At 50.2% G+C, this 19,127-nt stretch overlaps 1 protein-coding gene across 4 annotated transcripts in view; it reads left to right on the plus strand.

Annotated features, from left to right (window-relative positions):
- The first annotated feature begins 5,138 nt into the window (after positions 1-5,138).
- Positions 5,139-19,127, plus strand: part of Sipa1l3 (signal induced proliferation associated 1 like 3) — a 205,842-nt gene continuing 191,853 nt past the window's right edge. For 3 of the 4 annotated variants that reach the window (XM_027430581.2, XM_027430584.2, XM_035449198.1), the window contains exon 1: positions 5,139-5,369. The gene's annotated coding sequence lies outside the window, so the exon portion shown is untranslated. Of the gene's footprint in view, positions 5,370-17,141; positions 17,769-19,127 lie in introns of those variants that run through there. The other variant, XM_027430582.2, reaches the window with a different exon arrangement.

The following is a 19,127-nucleotide window of genomic DNA, read 5'->3' on the forward strand; positions in this document are numbered from 1 at the left end:
GACCGCTAAGTTTAGAGTCTGGCCAGCAGAGGGCAATGAAGGCCTAGTGACCACCAGTGAAGGAACACTTCAGAGAAGTGATTCCCAAAGCGGTGTTTTAGGAACTAGTTGGATTGCATAGCAGCCTGCAGCAATGGCACAGGCCTATAATCCCAGCACTCTGGAGGCAGAGGCAGGCGGACCTCCGTGAATTTGAGGTCAGCCTGGTCTACATAATGAGTCCAAGGACAGCTAGGGCTCCCAAGAGAAAGAGGGGGAGCAAGAAAGAAGGAAGGGCAAATTGTCTTGGCTCAAACCCCAGCCCCTATTGCATTGTAAACTCCTATATGACCCAATGATAACTTAGCTTCTAACAAGAGCACTGGCTGAGCTGTTGAACACTAAAGTGGAGGACCATTGGTTTAGAAAGCTGTAAGAGTGAAAAAAAAAAAAAACCAACAAAAAAACAACTGTAAGAGTTCACAGAATTCCCAGCAGTATGTCTAAGCATCGGCCCTGTGTTTGCAACTAGACTAACCTAAATCTGAGAGAAAGCAGCAGGAAACAGCAGTGTAGAGTGTGAGAAAGCCTCGCTTGAATATGGGAAGAGAAAGATATGTTCAAGACTACCTGTGATTCCAGTTCTTGGGAGGCTGAGGCAGAACAGGATCATGGATGGGGTGTTATGCTGGCCTGGGTTAAATTAGAGCCTTCCAGGCCAGCCAGGGCTAACATGTGAGTGACCCACCACCCACACCCCACCCCCCAACTCAAGACTAAGAGCCGAATCTATATCATATAAAGAGGTTCTTTCTACCAGCCTGTCATGAGGAAGCTCTTGCCCCCCAAATCCACTCAAGAGTAGGTCTGGTACTGGGAGGTCTGGTATTGGGCCTCAGCCTCATCACCCTGGTTCTCTCTGTACTCTCAAGTTCATACCATGCTTCTGTACTGTCTTCCATTTCATTTCCCTTTGGCCACCTTGGAGGAGCTGGTGTGATCCCCTTCCCATCCTGCACACCAGTGGACAGCCTGTGGGCCAACCCCACACCTACAATGTACCCCATGGGGTCCTCCTTAAAGCCCCAGAACCACTGAGGTGTCACGTGTGACAAATTTGCAGTTGTTACCATTAGCGCCTGTTGGTTTGAATATACCCATCGAGTCACTCCCATCTTGAACTCATTCATCAAGTGACCCAAAGGAAAACTTTCCCCTAAACCCTTCCCAACTCCATCCCTAATTTCAGGGTTAATCCCTAAAACAAGTCTGGAATGAGTTCTGGAGGAATTGGTTCCAATGGTATTGACGATCAACTTGGTAACTCAGAAATGATTTATTAGTGGCACGATTGATTAGTAGCACTCAGTCTGTAGTCAGAGTATTTATGAGACAGACTAAGATATGTTATTTTGTCCTGTCTATGGTGGAAAGTCTATGCTTTTTTCCTTTTTCTTAGGTCCAGTCAGGTGGCATGAGAAAATCGCCTGTAGGGGGCACTGCACTCCACCATAGTGCACACCTCTGGGCTCCCTCTGGGCACTCTGGCTTCGAGTGCCTGGAGTCTAACAGCATTAGCCACGAAACTGGTTAACGATGGGACAATTGGAGTCATTAATTTTTTTTTCTGCAGTGTTCATTTCAAACTTAAATTCCACTGGCAATATTCATAGTATCCTTGGTGGTGGTGGTGGTGGTGGTGGTGGTGGTGGTGGTGGTGGTGTGTGTGTGTGTGTGTGTGTGTGTGTATGCATGCATTTGAGCTTGTGTGCTCAGGCTAGTCTTGTACTTTGGATTCAAATGGTCCTCCTGCCTCAACCACTTGAGTTTGCTATCGTGCCTCACTTTTGTGATTCAATTTTAGGAAGGAAGAGTACAACGTACTCTTGGAAGTAACCATCCAAAAGGAGGGTAACGTGTGTTCCATACTTTGAGATAGGACCCTGAATGAATTAAAAGGCCATGCCTTGCAGGCAGGTTTCACTTTGGGGTGATGGGAGTGTAGGAAGTCCAGCTGGGGCCGGAGGGGCCTAAATAGTTGACTAGAGAGGCCATCTTGGCTTTTCTTTGTTCTTTCAGTGGCAGTACTGAGCACTACTCTTGGACTGTGGCAGATTCAAAGGGCTAGAATGCACTTAACTTTCATTATGGCAGACAAACAACACATTAATACAGTGGGCTAGCTTCTAGGGAATAGAAGAGTTAGCTTGGATCCCTGGGAATAACAGCGCCCAGCACAAGGCCACAAAGTACTAAAATGGGTATGCTCCAAACAAAGGGAGCTAATGGTGGCAACTAGAACAGAGTCTTTAATATTATTTTTAAAAACTGTGTGTATGCCTGTGTGGTTGTGGGGTCATGTGCACACGAAAGCAGATGCTCTGGGAGGAGGCCAGAAGAGGATGTCAGATCCCCAGGAACTTGAGGGAAACTGATCTCAAATAACGTATGTGCTCCTAACCTCTGAGCCATCTCCCCAGACCCCTACTTAATTCCTAGGATGCCACTATGACTTAGCTATTTTTCTCCCTTAACTAACTTTTGTTTTGTTGGTGTTTTCCTAGACATGGTTTCTCTGTGTAGCCCTGGATGTTCTGGAACTTGCTTTGTAGACCAGGCTAGCCTTGAACTCACAAAAGATCACCCGGCCTCTACCTTCCGAGTGCTGGGATTAAAGGCACGTACCACCACCGCCTGGATTCTTAATTAACTTTTAAAATGAACGTGGAAAAAATATTGGAATTCTAAGGGCCATATAAACAAAAGAAAGTTACGGATTCACACTTGGTCACCTGGCAATGTCTTGCCTGTATCTTTCTAATGGTGTTCTGCACATACACAATATACATTTTCTACATACGTGCTGTATATAGTATACATACATTCTCTATCTAGAGATTAGCTCATATTAATAGAGAGCTAAACTTCATTTGTAACAGTTGTCAGATGCAGGGTATATGACCTATCATTTACTCAGATTCCCATTAATGGACATTGGTCGTGTGTGTGTGTGTGTGTGTGTGTGTGTGTGTGTGTGTGTGTGTGTGTGTGTGTCTCATGTAGCCTAGGCTAGCCTCAACCTTGCAATGTAGCCGAGGAATTCCTGATCTCCCTGCCTCTGCTCTCCAAGTGCTAAAATTACAGACCCGCTACCGCTGTATTTGGTTTGTTAACAGACATTGGGCAGTTTCCAACCTTTGTTTACAACAATCCATGCCACAAATGACTTTCTTAGTGTCTCATATTTTTAATTCACTTAAATTGTAAAACTGAAACAGCAAACATATTTACAATCAAATAACATTTTAATGTATCAAGGCTTATTATTAAAATTCATCTTGACTGTTGTATGTAAAATTAATTTTATTTAACTATTTATGTGAACCAGAAGGTTTAGTTAGAGTTACTTACAAGAACAAGGCTGAGGGTTTGTTTACATAGGCATGAGCAACTTACCATTGGCCATACCACTGAAGAAAATGTCTCTACCCCAGCAACCACTAACTGCCTATAGTCTCAGGGAAAGGCAGGCTTCAGGAGTTTTTCATATAAAATCATGCCCCCCCCCCATCCTAACTCTGTATCCCAGGATGGCCCAGGACTCACTGTGCAGTAACCTTCCTGCCCTCAGCCTTGTGAATGCTGGGATTACCAGCCTGATTTTATGTAAAAATTAAAATTGGCCAGGTATGATAGTGCATGCTTTTTTAACCCCAACACTTGGAGGCAAAGGCAGGCAATCTCTGTGAGTTCAAGGCCAGCTTAGTCTACATGGAAAGTTCCAGGCCAGCTAAGTACATGGTAAGACCCAGTCTCAAAAATTAAAGCAAATTAGTGAATGTAGCTATTTATGCCTGAGATTACAAGGACCCGGACTGGATGTATAAGGCTTTTTTTTTTTTTTTTTTGCTGAAGGAATGCGCTATCCAATGACCCCTTTGTTCTGGCCCAGTAAGAAGAAATCCGTGCTTCCCGTCGGGCCATAACGAACACCTTCCCGGGAAACAGGCTGAAGCAGAAGAGAGTGTCTGCGTGGGGTTTTAGAAGGGCTGTGCTATTCCAGCCGATGGCCTCCGCAAACCCTTATGGGGTGAGAGCGGCAATACCGTTTCTTTTTTTTTTTTTTTTTTTTGGTGGTGGTTTTTTCTGTTCTTTGAGAGCTCGAATCCTTATCTCCGCGAGTGGATTCAATCTGGACACTCCCCAGGGTGTGGGCGCGCTCAGCAAACACTAGTTACCCTTCCAGACCGTGTGGGGTACTGAATGCACCGGGAGAGAGAAAAGGCAGTCCCGCCTTCTCGGGGACAGGTCTGGAGCCTCACGTTCCGGCTCCGCGGGTTGCGCAGGGGCGGGAGGGGTTAGGTGTGCCCGCCTCCTTCAGGCCAGAGCCGCGCCGGTTACCTGCGACAGCACTCCCGGACAAGGGACGGCGAGCTCGGCGGCACCCGGGGGGTGTGTGTGTGTGGGGCCTCCTAGGCCGACGAGCAGACCTAGAGGGCGCTGGGGAAGCTACCTTGAAAACGATGAGGGGGGGCAGGGAGGGACCCCACCGACAGAACGGTTAGTCCCGAAGCGCCGCACCTGGCGGACTGACCGGAGCCACCAGGGCGAGCGCGTGCGCGCACACCGGCACGCTCGCCCACCCCGGCACGCGCACGCGTCCCGAGACGGGGTGGTGCTGCTGCTGGTGGGAAAAAAAGCCCCCGTCCCTCGACCCCCCGCATCCACCTCGCAGGCCCGAGTCCGCCCGAGAGCCAGCGAACGAGCGAGCGAGCGAGCGAGCGAGCGAGAGCGCGTGCGCGCCGCGGCTGCCCGGCGCGGAGGAAGGGGGTGGGGTTGTCTAGCGCGCGGCTCCGGTCTTCCCGCCCCTCCCCAGGCTCGCGGGCGCGGGGCTAACAGACTCCAGCCGTGTGGAGGGAGCCGGGCGACCGTTCCCAGAGCGGAGGGAGAAGGCGGACGCGGCTGGGGAGAAAGGGGCAAACCGGTCGAGCCGGGTGAAGAGCGGGGCTCGCGGGCTGGAGCCGGCGCAAGACACGCCTCCCTGCCTCACGCCCCTCGCTCGGGGCTGCGGAAGTCCTCCGGAGACCGGCGCGTCCTGGGGACTACCGTTCCCAGAAGGCAGCGCGGTGGTCCGCCTACGACTCCCGGCAGCCCCCGCGCGCCTGGCTCGCCGGCTCTCTGGCTCTCTCGCTCTCCCCCCCCCCCCACCTCCAGCGCGCTGCTTGGCGCTGGAGAAACTACAGTTCCCACGAGGCCTCGCGCCAAGCGGCTTGGAAGTGGGCAGCCTGGAAGTCACTCGGGCCACCGGAGCTGGCGGCGTCTCTAGCGAGCCGCGCGGTGCGGGACGCCGCGGTCGAGGAGCCCGCGGGGCGTGCAGCCGGGACGGCTAGGTACGTGGCTCCGGGTGCAGGAGGGGGCTCGCGCAAGGGCGGTGGGGAATCGGCGGCTTGCTCGGACCCCGAGGGTCAGCGCAGGCGGGTGCCCGGGCGGACGGCCGGACGGCCGGGTGTGGGCATCGGCTGTGGGGGGCGGCAGCGCCGGGACTCGCGCCCTCCGTCCCCGGCGGGTCCCGTGCCCGCGTGGCTCAACTTTGCAGACGTGCAGCCCGGCACTGTGGGGAAGAGCCTGGAGTCTGGGGAAGAGCCGCGGGTGCACGTCCCAGCTCTGCCGCTCCGCAGCTGCGGTCTGGGAAAACCGCGCCGAACCCTCGTTTCTGCCTTCGGTAAGACGGGGCACGGGGATGTCTTTTCGCTGGCAATTGCTTCCGAAATGTTGAGATCTGGTGAGGAAGGGCATTTCGCCGTGAAGATACTGACTAGGGGCCGGCGTTATTGTTAGCTCCTGGGGAAATGAGGCGAAGGCAGCGTAGGTTGCCTTGGGTGCCAGCTAGTTTGCCATGTGCACGTCAAGACCCGAGTCCATAGTTAACACCCGATGCAGGGGAGCTGCTGCTAACTGCCATCGTTTCGACGAGAGCTTTTGCTTGTGAAGGAGAGAGGGCTTGTGTTCAAATGTTAGGGTTTTGCCCTGCACCAGCTGGCTGTGTGACCTTGGGCAACTAACTTCACGCCTCTGTGCCTTAGTTTCCCTTTCCCTGACTAAATGTAAAATGGAGACTTCAATGGAAGCCACCTCATGGAGCTGTTTTGGAGATGTATGAGAACACCCTGTGTAAAGTGCTGAGCACAGCTGCTGGCACTTAGCAGCCTGTGAATCCTATCATTTATTCAGCGTTTCTGGGTAACAACTTAGAGACCCTGTCTGAGTAGGGTTCTGACTGTAGCCTTGGTCTCCCCCTTGGGCCGGATTCAACACTGGTCCAGTTGGCTTTCCCTTCTGCAGACGTGTCCCTCATTTATAAAAACGGGACAATAGCAATATTACCCTGGTAAGGTTGTGAGGATTTGCTGAACACTAGGCTGAGCCAGCTCTCACTGAGTGGCAGCTCTTATGTATTAGGATTGTTCTTCAATGTTCTCCATCTGGCCCAGAGACTGCCTAACTGTGGGCTGTGACATGACAGCCCTGAGCTCCCCCACACGTTTGCTCCCAGCCTCAGTGTCCCATCTGTGAAATGGTAGTCATAGGACTTCTATGCCAGGGTTGTTGTGGTTCCAGAAGCTACTCTGTGGTTAACACAGAGCCCAAGCACTTGGTGAATGTCCCTCTTTTTCCACAGTAAGCCTTTTCTGGCTCCGTCTGTACCTATAGGGCAGAGTGCAAGGTTAGTGTCCCCAGTCCTTGAAGTTTGCTCAGCAAAGGTTAAATTGTGGAACACGTTTTGGTTTTAAGGACGTGAGAAGAGGCAGTCCTGACCTCCTGTCAGCACTCCTTGAACACTTCCTCTTCCTCCAAGTCAGTATATTCACGCCAGTTCTGTTGTTGTTGTTGTTGTTATTATTATTATTGCCATTATTATTTGGTCCTGAGGATGGAACCCAGGGCTTTGTGCATGTGAAGCACATACTGGTACTTCCTTGATGTTCCCTGAGGGATGTCCTGGGCATGTCCAATCTGAACTCTTTCTCCTCCTTCATCTAGTAGTCACTATCATGGCAAACTGGCCAGCACTGGCCCAGTTGCTCAAGCCAGTAACTCAGAAGTTGCTCGTCTTCCCCAGTCTTCCCATATCCGGTTGATGGGCCAGAAGGACGATGGAGCTACCGTGTTACAGAAGCATCACTTCACTGGCCCCAAGCTGGAGGTTTCCCTGTCCCCTCTGAAGGTGGCCTTTTCTCTTTGTTTCGAGACAGAGTCTCAAGTAGCCCAGGCTGCCCTTAAGTTCAGTGTTGCTAAGGATAACTTTGTACTCCCAATCCTTCTGTCTCCAAGTACAGAGATTGCCGGTGTACTTTACCATGGCTTTGGGGTAGGCTTTTCTGACAAGGTCCGGGTGTTTCATTGACGTCATCGAGAATGAACATATAGCTCACATATGTAGTATGTCCAGAGTGTGGATTTGGCCAGACTGTGGTGGCCTGGGCTCAGGCAACTCATTTCTGTGGTTTTTAACCTGCCAAAGACAAGCTGAGTTGATAGTTTTCTTTCTGAAAAACTACACTCTGCAAGTGCATGAGAATGTTTGGTGTGGGAAGGCAGCGCGCGCACACACACACACCACACACACACACACACACACACACACACAAAATGTGCGCGCGCGCGTGCACACACACACGCGAGCTCTCGTGGGCGAGAAGCTGAGAAGGAGCTTCCTAGGTCTCTGAGATTTAATCTGTAGCAGAAACCTGCCCTTGCCATTTCCTTTGTGGATGGGAAACTTCTTCATCGAATTTATGATAGCTGTTAGTTACATTTGAGGTTTTGTGTTTGCTTTTTGTCGTTTTTGTCTGCGTAAGTAAGACAGTGAGTGACTTGATTCCTGGGTTCTTGCCCTTGTAGTGACAACAGCAAATGGTTTTTAAACCTTGTGGGTAGAATGGGTGAAGAGTTAATGGTGAGCCCGGTTTTCAGATGTTGCAGTTGTTAGGTGGTAAATCAAAAAAAAAAAAAAAAAAGGAATGTAGAATGTGCAGAGATTGGTGCCTTTTTCAGCTGAAAAGTATATTTGCCTGTGTTCTTCAAGTTTAGGATTAATCACTTGCAAAGGCTAACTTAAACGTACTTACATTTTAATAGAAGAAAGCAATATCATCTCCTTTAGTTTTTGTTTTCGGCTGTTAGAATGAGAGGGAAGCTACCAGACCAATCTGTATATTTGTTTTTTTCAGGATTGCTCTAGTCATGGCCTTAGTGTGTGTGTTGGGGGCAGGGAAGACAGGGGGGACGGGGATTGAATTTATGCAAACTGAGCATGGTTACACACACACCACCTGGAATCCCAGAAGTAGAGACAGCCAGGAGGACCAAGGCTAGCCTGTGCTATGTGAGGTGCTCCTGGCTCCAGCCCGGAGTATTCGAGACAGATAAGCTCACTTGTAACATGCCAACCACTGTGGAGGCAAGAAGGCAAACAGGGGTGCCACCTTCCTCTCCACAGTCCACTTCCCTTGAAATAACCCCGCATTTAGACTGTGAGTAGTAAGTATCGAGCCTCGGGTTTTGGAGCTACCAGAGTGAACAAAATGGAGATGCCCTTGGCCGAGGTGATTTTGTTTGGTTGTACGCTTGCTTGCTTGCATGCGTGCGTGTGTGCACTTGCATCTCTCCATATATGCTTATATCGGTTGTTTTCTTCTTCCTCCTCCTGTACCCCTTTCTAAAAAAAGGGAGAGTAGGGACCAATCTGTATATAATTGATGTGTAGTCCCCACCACACTTGTGTGAGATGGCTCCATATAGCCTATCTGGCTTATACTTGCTTTGTGATGGGCTGGTGTAATGCAAAGTTTTTGCTCTTTTGGCTTTTGAGGGTGGGGGCACCACCCAGCTCCCAAGTAAATCACACACACACGCACGCACGCACGCACGCACGAGGCTTATTCTTAGTTATGAGTGCTTGGCCTTAGTTTGGCAGTTTGGCTTGTTTCTAGCCAGCTTTTTTTTTTTTTTTTTTAATCTTAAATTAACCCATCTATCTCTTCCCTCTGGGCTTTTATCTTTCTAAATTCTATCTTACTTTCCTTCTTATTCTGTGGCTGGCTGGGTGGCTCAGTGGCTGCCCCCTGTCTCCCTCTCCTTGTTCTCTCCTTGTTGCTCCTTTCTCCCTTATTTCTCCTCCTGTTTATCCTCTCTGCCTGCCAGACCCACCTGCCCTTGCCCCTGCCTCACTATTGGCCGCTCAGCTCTTTATTAGACCATCAGGTGTTTTAGACAGGCAACGAATCACAGCTTCACAAGTTAAGCAAGTGCAGCATAAACAAAAGTTAATACACCTTAACCTAATATTCTGTCTACGACAGTCTGGCCTTGAATTTCTGATCCTCATGCCTCTACCTTCCAGATACAGGGATTGCAGTGTTGTGCCATCATGCCTGACTCAAGCTACACATATTTGTAACTCTTTTTTTTTTTTAATGTGTGTGTGTGTGTGTTGAACATAATCCCTTCAAGTACTTACAGACAGATCTGACTTATTTAAGGACCATGCCCACATCTTAAAGATGTAGAGACCCTGCCCTGTTCCGCTGTTCTATTGCTGGGCATCGCCATTATTTTTCTTTTACTTTAGCAGTCACACTACCTTAGACCCAGGTGGTATTGCATAGTGTCTGAAAACACCAAGTTTGGAGCCAGATGGCCTGGATTCAAGTTCTGAGACTATTCTGTGTTAGCTGGAATCCCTTGGGTAAGGCATTTGTTCTCCTGGGCTTCCATTTCCGGATCTGAGCATCAGAATGATACCAGTACCTTCCTTATGGTGCAGTTGTGGAGAGAGAATCTGTGTCAGACTTTTAGGATAGGGTCCATCAGTACTGCTTCACAGTCTTTGGAATCCAAAGCCACTCCAAAGCCTTTGTTGCGGGGCTCATGGGAGGAACTACCCCAGTAATTGGAAATGCTAGGAAAAGTTCAGAAAAATTTCAAAGCAGGGAACAGCTTGGAGATGTTAGGCTCTAGGGTCAGAGGCTTAGCTGCCTGGAATGAAGAGAAGATATGCTCAGAATGAGACGATTTGAACCAATGCAGACTCATGGTGGAGCACCAGTAGGGAGTACCCTTCCTCCTACTTGCAAGAGAGGGAAAATACTTGGAAGGTGGAGTGGGTAACAGCTCAAATCCCATATAGCCACTAATATACAAGGTGTTCATTGAGCTTTTTCCTTCATTAAGGAAATGCTTCAGTGTCTGCTGGGCTGCTGTCAGCCTTGGGCCAGGAGTCACTATTCCTATTTTATTTACTAGGTTGACCAGTTTACTGGATATCTTCCATGTGCCAGGATTTCTAGGCACCGAGGATTCGGCAATGAATGAGACAGACAAGATCTGCCCTGTTCTGTTTTTCTGTTTGTGTTTTGAAACCAAGTCTTGCAGTGTAGCCCAGGCTGGCCTTGAACTCTGTCTTCCTGCTGCCACCTCCCAAGTTCTGTGATTGCAGACGTGAGTCATCACACCTGGCTCAGATAAGATCCTTGCTCTCCTGGAGTTGCAGACTCCCCGAGGAGACACACAATAAACCAGATAGTTTCATGATCCCCCCTCCCCCACTAGAACTTAAAAAACAAACCTGTTCTTGCCACTTTCAGATGGTTTTTAAGTATGCTGGGGAAAATAACAGGCTAAAAGCCTGGAGTGGCTGGTGGGGAGGGAGAGGGTAAGGGTGATTACTGTAGCGGGGTGATCAGGGAAGGCCTCCCAGGCCGAGGAGGGCAAGTCATGTGAGCTAAGGGCCGAATCAGCCAGATGCACCAGCTGTGCCAGGAGTTGGGGGCCTGGGGGGGAATTCCAGGCAGAGGGAACAGCAAGTGCAGTGTCATGTGGTGGAAATGAGCTTGCCACCAAAGCAACGCAGGTGTCACTGGACAAGGGTGGATCTCTGCTCTCCCAGCTCACACGACTTTAAAGTTTGTAAAGCAATAATAATGATAGTTACTAACATTTACATAGCATAGACTTGCTGCCAGGTAGCTGGCTAAGCACTCCACACACATCCTCAGTCATTCCCTCAAGTAGTCCAGTGATGTCATTAACTTTATTGAATTCATTTTACAAATGAGATCACTGAAGCTGGGTGGTGGTGACTCATGCCCTAAATCCCAGCACTCAGGAGGCAGAGGCAGGTGGATCTCTGTGAGTTTGAGGCCAGCCTGGTCTACAGAGTGAGTTCCAGGATAGCTTGGGCTACAGGTCGAGAGAGAGAGAGAGAGAGAGAGAGAGAGAGAGAGAGAGAGATCATATGGATTATAAGATGGGGGAGGAAAGGGCCAGGAATCTAGCTTTGATAATCTGGTAGGTGTCACAGGTAGCCAGCCAGAAGTCCTGCCAGAGGTAAGGAAAATGACTTCTTTGGGCAGATGGGAACCGGTTTCTCAAGTTCCTCAGGAATGCTGGCTTTTATCTAAGCACCAGAAATCCTTCTGTGGTCCAGCCTGATCTCATTTCTAGGTATATGAACTACCTGAGACCTCAGAATGGGCAAGATAGATCTGCACCTTTAAGCCAAACAGAGCAGTTGGATTACAAGTTTATGTTGCCAAGGTGACGGTTTGCACTCACCTCCTACTAGTGACAATGTCCAGTGTGTAGAACATGCGCAGTAAGACTATTGACCAGAGAACTCTGTGGGGAAGGTCTCCTTTGATTCTACTTCATGGGATAGAGCTGTTGCTACTTCTATTTCTTATATGGGGAAACTGAGGCCCAGAGACCCTTAAGTCACAAAGTTAGTGATTACCCCACATGTCTCCAGGGGAGCTTCAGCAGTTCTCACATCCTTTTGGGAGGTTGACTGCCACTCTGGGCCTGGGGTTTCTCTAAGCCTAGGACCTGTTCTTCCATTTCCGCTAAAACAACAAAAGCCATCTGAGTATTTGGTAATAGGAGAAGTTGTCAGTTTTTGAATGTGATCATGATCTCATGGCTGAGTCCTTATCTTTAGGATGTACACTCCGAAATTCCCGTGAATGGACAGTTGGGATGCCCAGGATGTGCCTCACAGTGCTTGGGTTGGGGAGGAAAGTTGAGGCGGCCAGGCTCGAGGGGGTGAGTAAGAGATGAAACCAGATTGGTCATGAGTTGGGAACGGTTGCAGCTGGGTGCTGAGGGCCTATTATAGCCTCCCTTTACCTCTGTGTGTTTGAAGTGTCTTGTCAACAAGAGTTAGAATCAAGTGCAAGGGACTTCACTCAGCATTTGTGTGTTTCAGGCTCAAGGGTGTATGTGGGGACTTCCCTGTCTCTGCTCAGTCCACTTATATAATAAAACTATTTGCTCTTCCCTTCCTTGTTCTTCATTATGCAAAAGTCAGTACTTGCCTGGGGGTTCTGGGGGCCTTCGGTAAAGCAAGCAGCATCGAGCACCGGTGGCCAGGCTCCTGAAGCCACATGCTGGCAGGGTCCTCCTGAGGCCCTTCTTTCCTGATCAGTTTTCTTCCAGCACCTGACTGAGGCCCCGCCCACATTTTTTCCCAAAGACCTGTTTCAACAGGAGGCCTTCAATGCTCCCTTGATCCTCCCCTCACAGCCAGCACAGCCCCTCTTCCACCCAGCCCTGGCTCTGTAGGGCCTTGTGGAGGCTCCACAAGGAACCAGGGCCAGCATTTGGTTTACAGTCAGTACTGCAGTGAGAGGCCATGGAAATGTGTCGGTCGTCCCCCCACCCCCTCCAAAATAAAACAGAGTTTCCTTGTGTAGCTTTGGAGCCTGTCCTGGCACTCGCTCTGGAGACCAGGCTGGCCTTGAACTACAGAGATCCGCCTGCCTCTGCCTCCCGTGTACTGGGATAAAGGCATGGGCCACCACTACTGCCTGGCCGGAAATGTCCCTTTTGGTTCTGTTTTTTTTGACCGAAGGAGAGGAGCAGCTTATGATGCTTGGAAACCAACTTGTGTTCCGCAGGCACACCACGTGGAATCTCCTATAGCTTTCACTCTTTGGTGGTATAACTTCCCAGCCTGTGATGAAATCCCTTCCTAGAAACAGCAGGCAGAAGGGCACAAACTGTTGGAGGGTGGGCAGAGGAGTTTCTGCCGGTTGGGCCCCTTTGTTTCCTGCAGGTCTTAGGGAGGTGTTGAGATCCTGCCTGAGAGCTGGCAACCTTTGTTCTCTTTACTCTAACCTTGTCCCAGATCAGGCTCTGCATCTCCCTGGGGGGAGGGGAGCATAGGAAGCCCTGCAGCCCCTTAGGTTCTAACTCTGTCCCCTGCTCTTTCAAGGGCACTTGTTGGGAGCTCCATACCCAGGGTGGCCAGCACGGGGCAGGTATGTATATGTGTGTTTCTCAGTGTGGACATGTTGGATCTGAGGGTTGGCAAAACCCAAATGCTGGCAGCATGCATTTGGTATTTAATATTACTGTGTGTGTATTTGTGTGTGCAGGCCTGTGTGTGACTGTGCGCTCCCACTTGCATGTGAGACATCAGATGCAGACGACTCCCCAACCCCAAGTAGGCTAGGTTGGATGGCCATGAGCTCCAGGGATCAGTGTGTCTGCCTCTCCTAGGGTTACAGAAGTGGGTTCTGGGGCTGGAACTGAAGTCCTTGTGCTCGCTAGCCACGACAGCTGCTTTATCTACTCAACTATCTCCGCAACCCTGTTTCTGGTTGAGTACAGGGTTTCATGTAGCCCAGGCTGACCTTGAACTCACTGTAGTCAAGACTGACCTGGAATGCCTTCTATCCTTCTGCCTCTACTTAAAAGTGCTGTGTCTACAAACAGATGCCATGATGTTGAGCTTTGAGTTTTTCTCAAACCTTTTACATTTGTGGGGTGTGGGGGGGTGGTGTGTGTACTGTGGGGCACATGGTGTGGGTTCTTTAGGGAGCCAGTTCTCTCCCTTTACCACCCGGGACCCAGGATGCTGAGGACATTGCAGGGTTGATTGTTAAATTGTATTAAAATTTACATAGTAGCAAGCCCTGTGGTGGCAGCGGAACAGGACCCTGCCCTCGAGGGAAAAAAAAAAAAATTACATAGTAGCCATAGTTGCATGAAACCAAAAGAAACTCATCAGAGACACCATTGGCCCAGTTTCTTGCTAGTCTTCAGTCCCTCACGTTGTACTAAACTTTCCTGATTTGTACCCGGTTGGACAATTTAAAAAAAAAAAAAACAACAAAAAAAGAAGCCTATTTGTGGATCAAGGATGGTTTAACATTGAGTTTTATGACGTTTGATCTAATAGCTTCCTTTCAGAAGCAAGGGGCCTTTGGTCACTCCTCACCCTAAGGGTTGGTGGCCAGAGATCGGACTTCCTGTGTCTGTCTCATTGTTCCCTGTCACAGAGTGGCCCCACGGTGCTATTACACCCACAGTAAGAAACCCTGGCCAGCTATGGCTCCAAGCTAGGCTCTGGGTGCAGCCTGACAAGAATCTCTTCCTACTGGACCTGGCAGGTCAGTGTTCAGTCTTCTGCATCTTGGTGCCTGAGCTTAGGGTGCCCATGGTATGTGCTGGGCCTGCAGTGGCCGAGGTTCTGGGTAGAGAGCCTGGAATCCATGGTGTGGAGGCAGAAGAAACACCTTTGGCCCCTCTTGTTTGCCGTACCCTTATGCCAACCAGAAAGATAATTGTCCTTGTGGAGCCCCAAAACATAGGACTGGTTCCTGAGTGTAAGATAAATGTAAAAGAGGTAGGAGGTGACCTCAGTTGGTGTGACTTTGGCTGCTGACATTAAAGGTGGTAGTGGTGGCAGTAGCAAATCACAAACTGCAGTGTCTAATGTGTACCTGACGCGGTGCTAGGAGCTTCAAGTGCACTGACTTGTTTTAGCTACGCCTCCCATCAACCCCTTCAGCTAAACCCAGTTATTCCTTGTTTATAGAATTTAAATAGCTTGCATGGGGTCAAAGGGCTAGAAAATGTCGGTCAATAAGTTTTCAACCTTGTCTGCACCTGCAGAATCACAGACAGCTAGACAGCTTGGCTTATCCAGAGAGCCCCATGTTCCGGGGCTGGTGTGAGCATTTGCACTTCTAACAGCTCCCCAGGAGCTGCTGGGCTCTGGGTCCAGGAGCCACATTTTCAGACTCATTGATGTGCTGTCATAGGAGGTCCCCGTGAAACTGGCTGGAAATAGGATTTATATAGCAAAGAAGCCCACAGGCCTTGATACAAGGGCTGGCAGTAGCTCTTCAAAGTGTAAGGACCCAGTCCTGCTCCTTTGTGTCACTCCGCCACAGGCTGTATACCTCTCTTGACATCAGGCTCCCTTGTGTGGCCGCAAGATATCTGTGTGCATTCCAGTTGGCACACACTATAGGGCCCTATCCAGCAGCACACTGTAGGGCCCTATCCAGCAGCACACTGTAGGGCCCTGTTCTTACTGTGTGTCTCTTTAAGAGTGAAGGAACCTTTAATTTATGCCCCACCTCCTGATTCCTCTCAGGTCTCCTGGGATAGCGTTGTGACAAATAACCTAACACATAACCCTGCCTGGACAAATCAGAGGCCAGGGCCAATCAGGGTTCATTCCTTTGGGTTGGGGGCGTGGCTGTGGGGATAGAGTCAGAGCACTGCTCAGGAAGAGACAGTGAGTGGATTGGCTGTAGAAACGGTGGAAGATTAGGACACGGCATCAAGCATGTTCCTGTTCTTGTTTCCCTTATGAGATTCCTAATAACCTCATTGACTTAGCTGCCGGCTCTTTAATCATGTCCCCTTGAAAACCTGTGCACAGTCCCTATCCCCAAGGAGCCCTGAATTGTGTTGGCTACCAAACATTTTTGTCTGAAAATTTAGGGACACTCAAGTTGGGCAGCAACACTGGAGGTGAGTGTGCATGCTTTTTGAGAGCTCACTCTGCTCCGCCCCTGCACCCCCCCCCCCACTTCTGACTGAGATGCTTCTTTCTCACAGAGGCTCATCTCTGAGGGCCCTGGAGGGCTGGTGCATGAATGAGAGGAGACATGCAGGTGAAGTGCAGATTGCCAGTGGCCAGCTCAAGGTTGTGAGCTCTGACATCCCATCCCCAACCATCTCTGAGAGCGATACTCCTTTTGTAGACTGTGACTACCTGCCTGTGGACAGCGGTTGCCCTGAGAGACAGCAGCAAGGCTGAGGAATGTAGCCCAGCCTGTGAGCAAATCCTGGGTCCTCCTTGGCCCCCTATTGATCTTGGGCAAGCCACCGGGCCCCACAGTGTCCGTTTCTGTGTCTGTAAGGTGGAGCCGGGAACGATCCATCCTCCTAAATTGGAGGGATTGAGGTTTGTGAAATCCTGTGACATGTTCAACATGCCCCATGGGCGTGGATCTGTTGGTTGCAGGGGTTTTTTTGTTTGTTTGTTTTTTGTTTTTTGTTTTTGTTTTTGCCAGTTTATTCTCAGGTGACTGAAAGTCCCCTGCATGCAAGAGCAGCATGGTTCTTGTTTACCACAGTGTCTGGTTCAGAATGCATACTCCAATTTGTTTGATGAAGACTGTAGCAAGAGTCTTGCCTTTTAATTTTGGTTTGCTGTGACAGTGTCTAATGCTGTAGACCAGTCTGAGCTTGAGCTCAGAGCAATTCCTCTTGCCTCAGCCTCCCAAATGCTGAGATTACAGGCAGGTGCCATCACACCTAGCAATAGTCTTTATATATTTCCACCAGATGGCCAGAGGTTAAGCTCCATAAGTGTGAGCCAGTTGTTTTCCATTTTGAAGGCTCAGGTGTGAGCAGCTTGTAATAACACAGCTGAGGGTTTTTGAACTGTTTGGTTGGTTTTTTTTTTTTTTTTTTTTGAGACAGTTTCATATAGCTCAGGCTAGTCTTGAACGTGCTTATGTAGCTGTGAATGGCCTTGACCTGCTCCTACCCCCCTCTTCCAATGCTGAGATTATAGTCATAAACTACTGTACCCCATTTGTTATTGAGCATTTTAATGGGCCAGAGCTGTGATCTCACTGCCTGCTGTCACTAACCCAAGGTGGCCGCGGCTCTTTCCAGGGGCAGATTAGCACAGTGGTCAAAAGCTGGAACCTGCTTTGCTTGGGTAATCACCTCTTGTTGTGTGACCTCCATCCTGTGACAGGCATGATGGTGGCTCTGACATAGGGGTTGCCTGTGGGGCTCTGGATAGGTTGCAATGTTTAGAGCGGCACTCCCCCCGCCCCCCAGCTGTGCTTCCAAAGCTGGCTGGAGAGTCTCGCCACAAGGTTTAATCATTAAGCCCGCATGCAGCCTCTGCAGCTAGCACGGTGAGGGGCCCACCTGTGGCTGGGCAGGCTATGAATGAAGCTGCCGGGCGCAGGACGGGGGATGCTGTGGCACGGATCCAGCCCCGGCTCAGCACTGAACAGGTGGCCTGTTCCTGAATGGGAGGTAACAGTCAAGCTTTGTTACCTCTGCTCTTTCTCCCCAACTCATTCAGACCCATGACCACGTGTCTGATGAGTAAGGGATCCTTTTATTTCCCTTCCCCAAAGGGAATATTGGCAAAACAGCCTCTCTGGGAATGTGCCTGTGTGCAGAGAGCCATCTCTAGGGGAACTCCGGTAGCTGGTGTGGCCTCGAGGCCGCTGAATAAGTTTTAAGTCTCTGTTAGAAGCTGGCACGGCTGGTTCCCGTTTCCGCATTCCAAACACCCACAGCGCCAGAGGAGGCACCACCCTGGGTCAGCCTAGGGAGCTGGGGCAGGTGGCCCGTGCCTAGGGAAAACCAGGGACAGAAGCCACACCTGGGTCCAACCTAGTAGCCACCAGCCACCAGCCACCAGCCGGCATTGTGATCAGGGCTGTGTTCCAGGACTCCTGGTAGGTGAACAAGTGTCTCCTAACTTTAGTAGCCCCTCCTGGAGAAAGTTAACAATGTGTTTCTTCTTTGTGGGAATTAGACGCTGGCTCTTTTATTTAACTTTCGCCTTCCCCCCCTCTTCTCCAATGAAATGTTTACCTTTCTGTTTCTAACACCGAAGAAAGAGTAGGCCGAGTGTTGAGGAAGCGAGAAGAAAATGGAGACCAGGACTCAAAGGAAAAGAGGAGGTGACTCTAGCTGAGCCTGAGCTGTGTGCCTGACATAGACATGCTTTGACATAGACATGCTTTGTAGTCTCCCTCCCTGGGACTCAGTTTCCTTTTTTTTTCAGGACCTAGGAAATAGCAGTAGGACCCACTGAGTTGTCTTTGAGGTGTCCCCAGCTCCTCTGACTCTGGTGCCTGTGTCACCTGGTATACTCCAGCTTGTGGGGGCGGGGTTGCTCTTGCCTGTTCTCGCCTCACCCTGGCTGTGTCTCTCCTAGGAACCTGTGCGTGTAGTTGAGGTGGCATGTCCACCTGCTCCCCTCCCAGCCCCCCGTAGACATGCAGCCAGCTCAGAGCCCTACCTCCAAAGCCGTCTCCCTCCAGTCTCTACTCAGATGCTCAGATGTCCCCTTCCTTAGGTGCCTTCCTCAGTCCCTAGGGAGCCTCCTACTCCATTGTTGCTTCTGAGAGTACAGGCCCTTGATCCTTGTAGAACAGGGCCTGGCATGTGGAAGGTGCCCGCTTATGTTATGTTATGAATGAATCTGTGCTACTAGGTGTCTCCCTGTGGGAGGGTGCGTGTCTAGCTGCACTCACTTGGGCTTTGCTAGAGTACCAGCATTTCTAAGAAGCCACACAGCAGTGGTTGGAGTGGCCTGTGCACCTGTCTCTCTGTGGTCAGGCAGCCATTCTTGGGGTCTGTCCGCAGCCTCCAGCTGCTGGCTTCCTGGCCCTCAGCCCCTCAGACTTGCAGCCTGGGACCTAGCAGTGGCTCATCTGGGCCTTTTGGGCACGTAACATGAAAGAGGAGGTGTGGCACTAGCAAGTTAGCGAACACAGGGTGATTTCAGCAAGAGGATTTGTGGGAGCCCCATGTGCATATCTGCTGTGTATGTGGAAAGACATCTCCAGGTTTCTGTGGCAGGAAGGCAGGGGAAATAAGAGTGATCCAGCCAGCCTCTGTTTATCACACACACACTCTCTCTGCTTTAATAGGCAATAAGTCTTGCTTTGTGCTGAGCAGGTTTGAATTAAACGGTGAGTTCTAGGAGTCTGACTGTGTCAGAACTGACACAGGTTCTGGCTCTGGCTTTGGATAGCAGCAATCGATGCCGTAAAAATATCTCAGGCAGGCTTCCCAGAGTTCTCCAG

Source organism: Cricetulus griseus, chromosome 9 (assembly GCF_003668045.3).
Source record: "Cricetulus griseus strain 17A/GY chromosome 9, alternate assembly CriGri-PICRH-1.0, whole genome shotgun sequence".
In the NCBI taxonomy this organism is placed as follows: domain Eukaryota; kingdom Metazoa; phylum Chordata; class Mammalia; order Rodentia; family Cricetidae; genus Cricetulus; species Cricetulus griseus.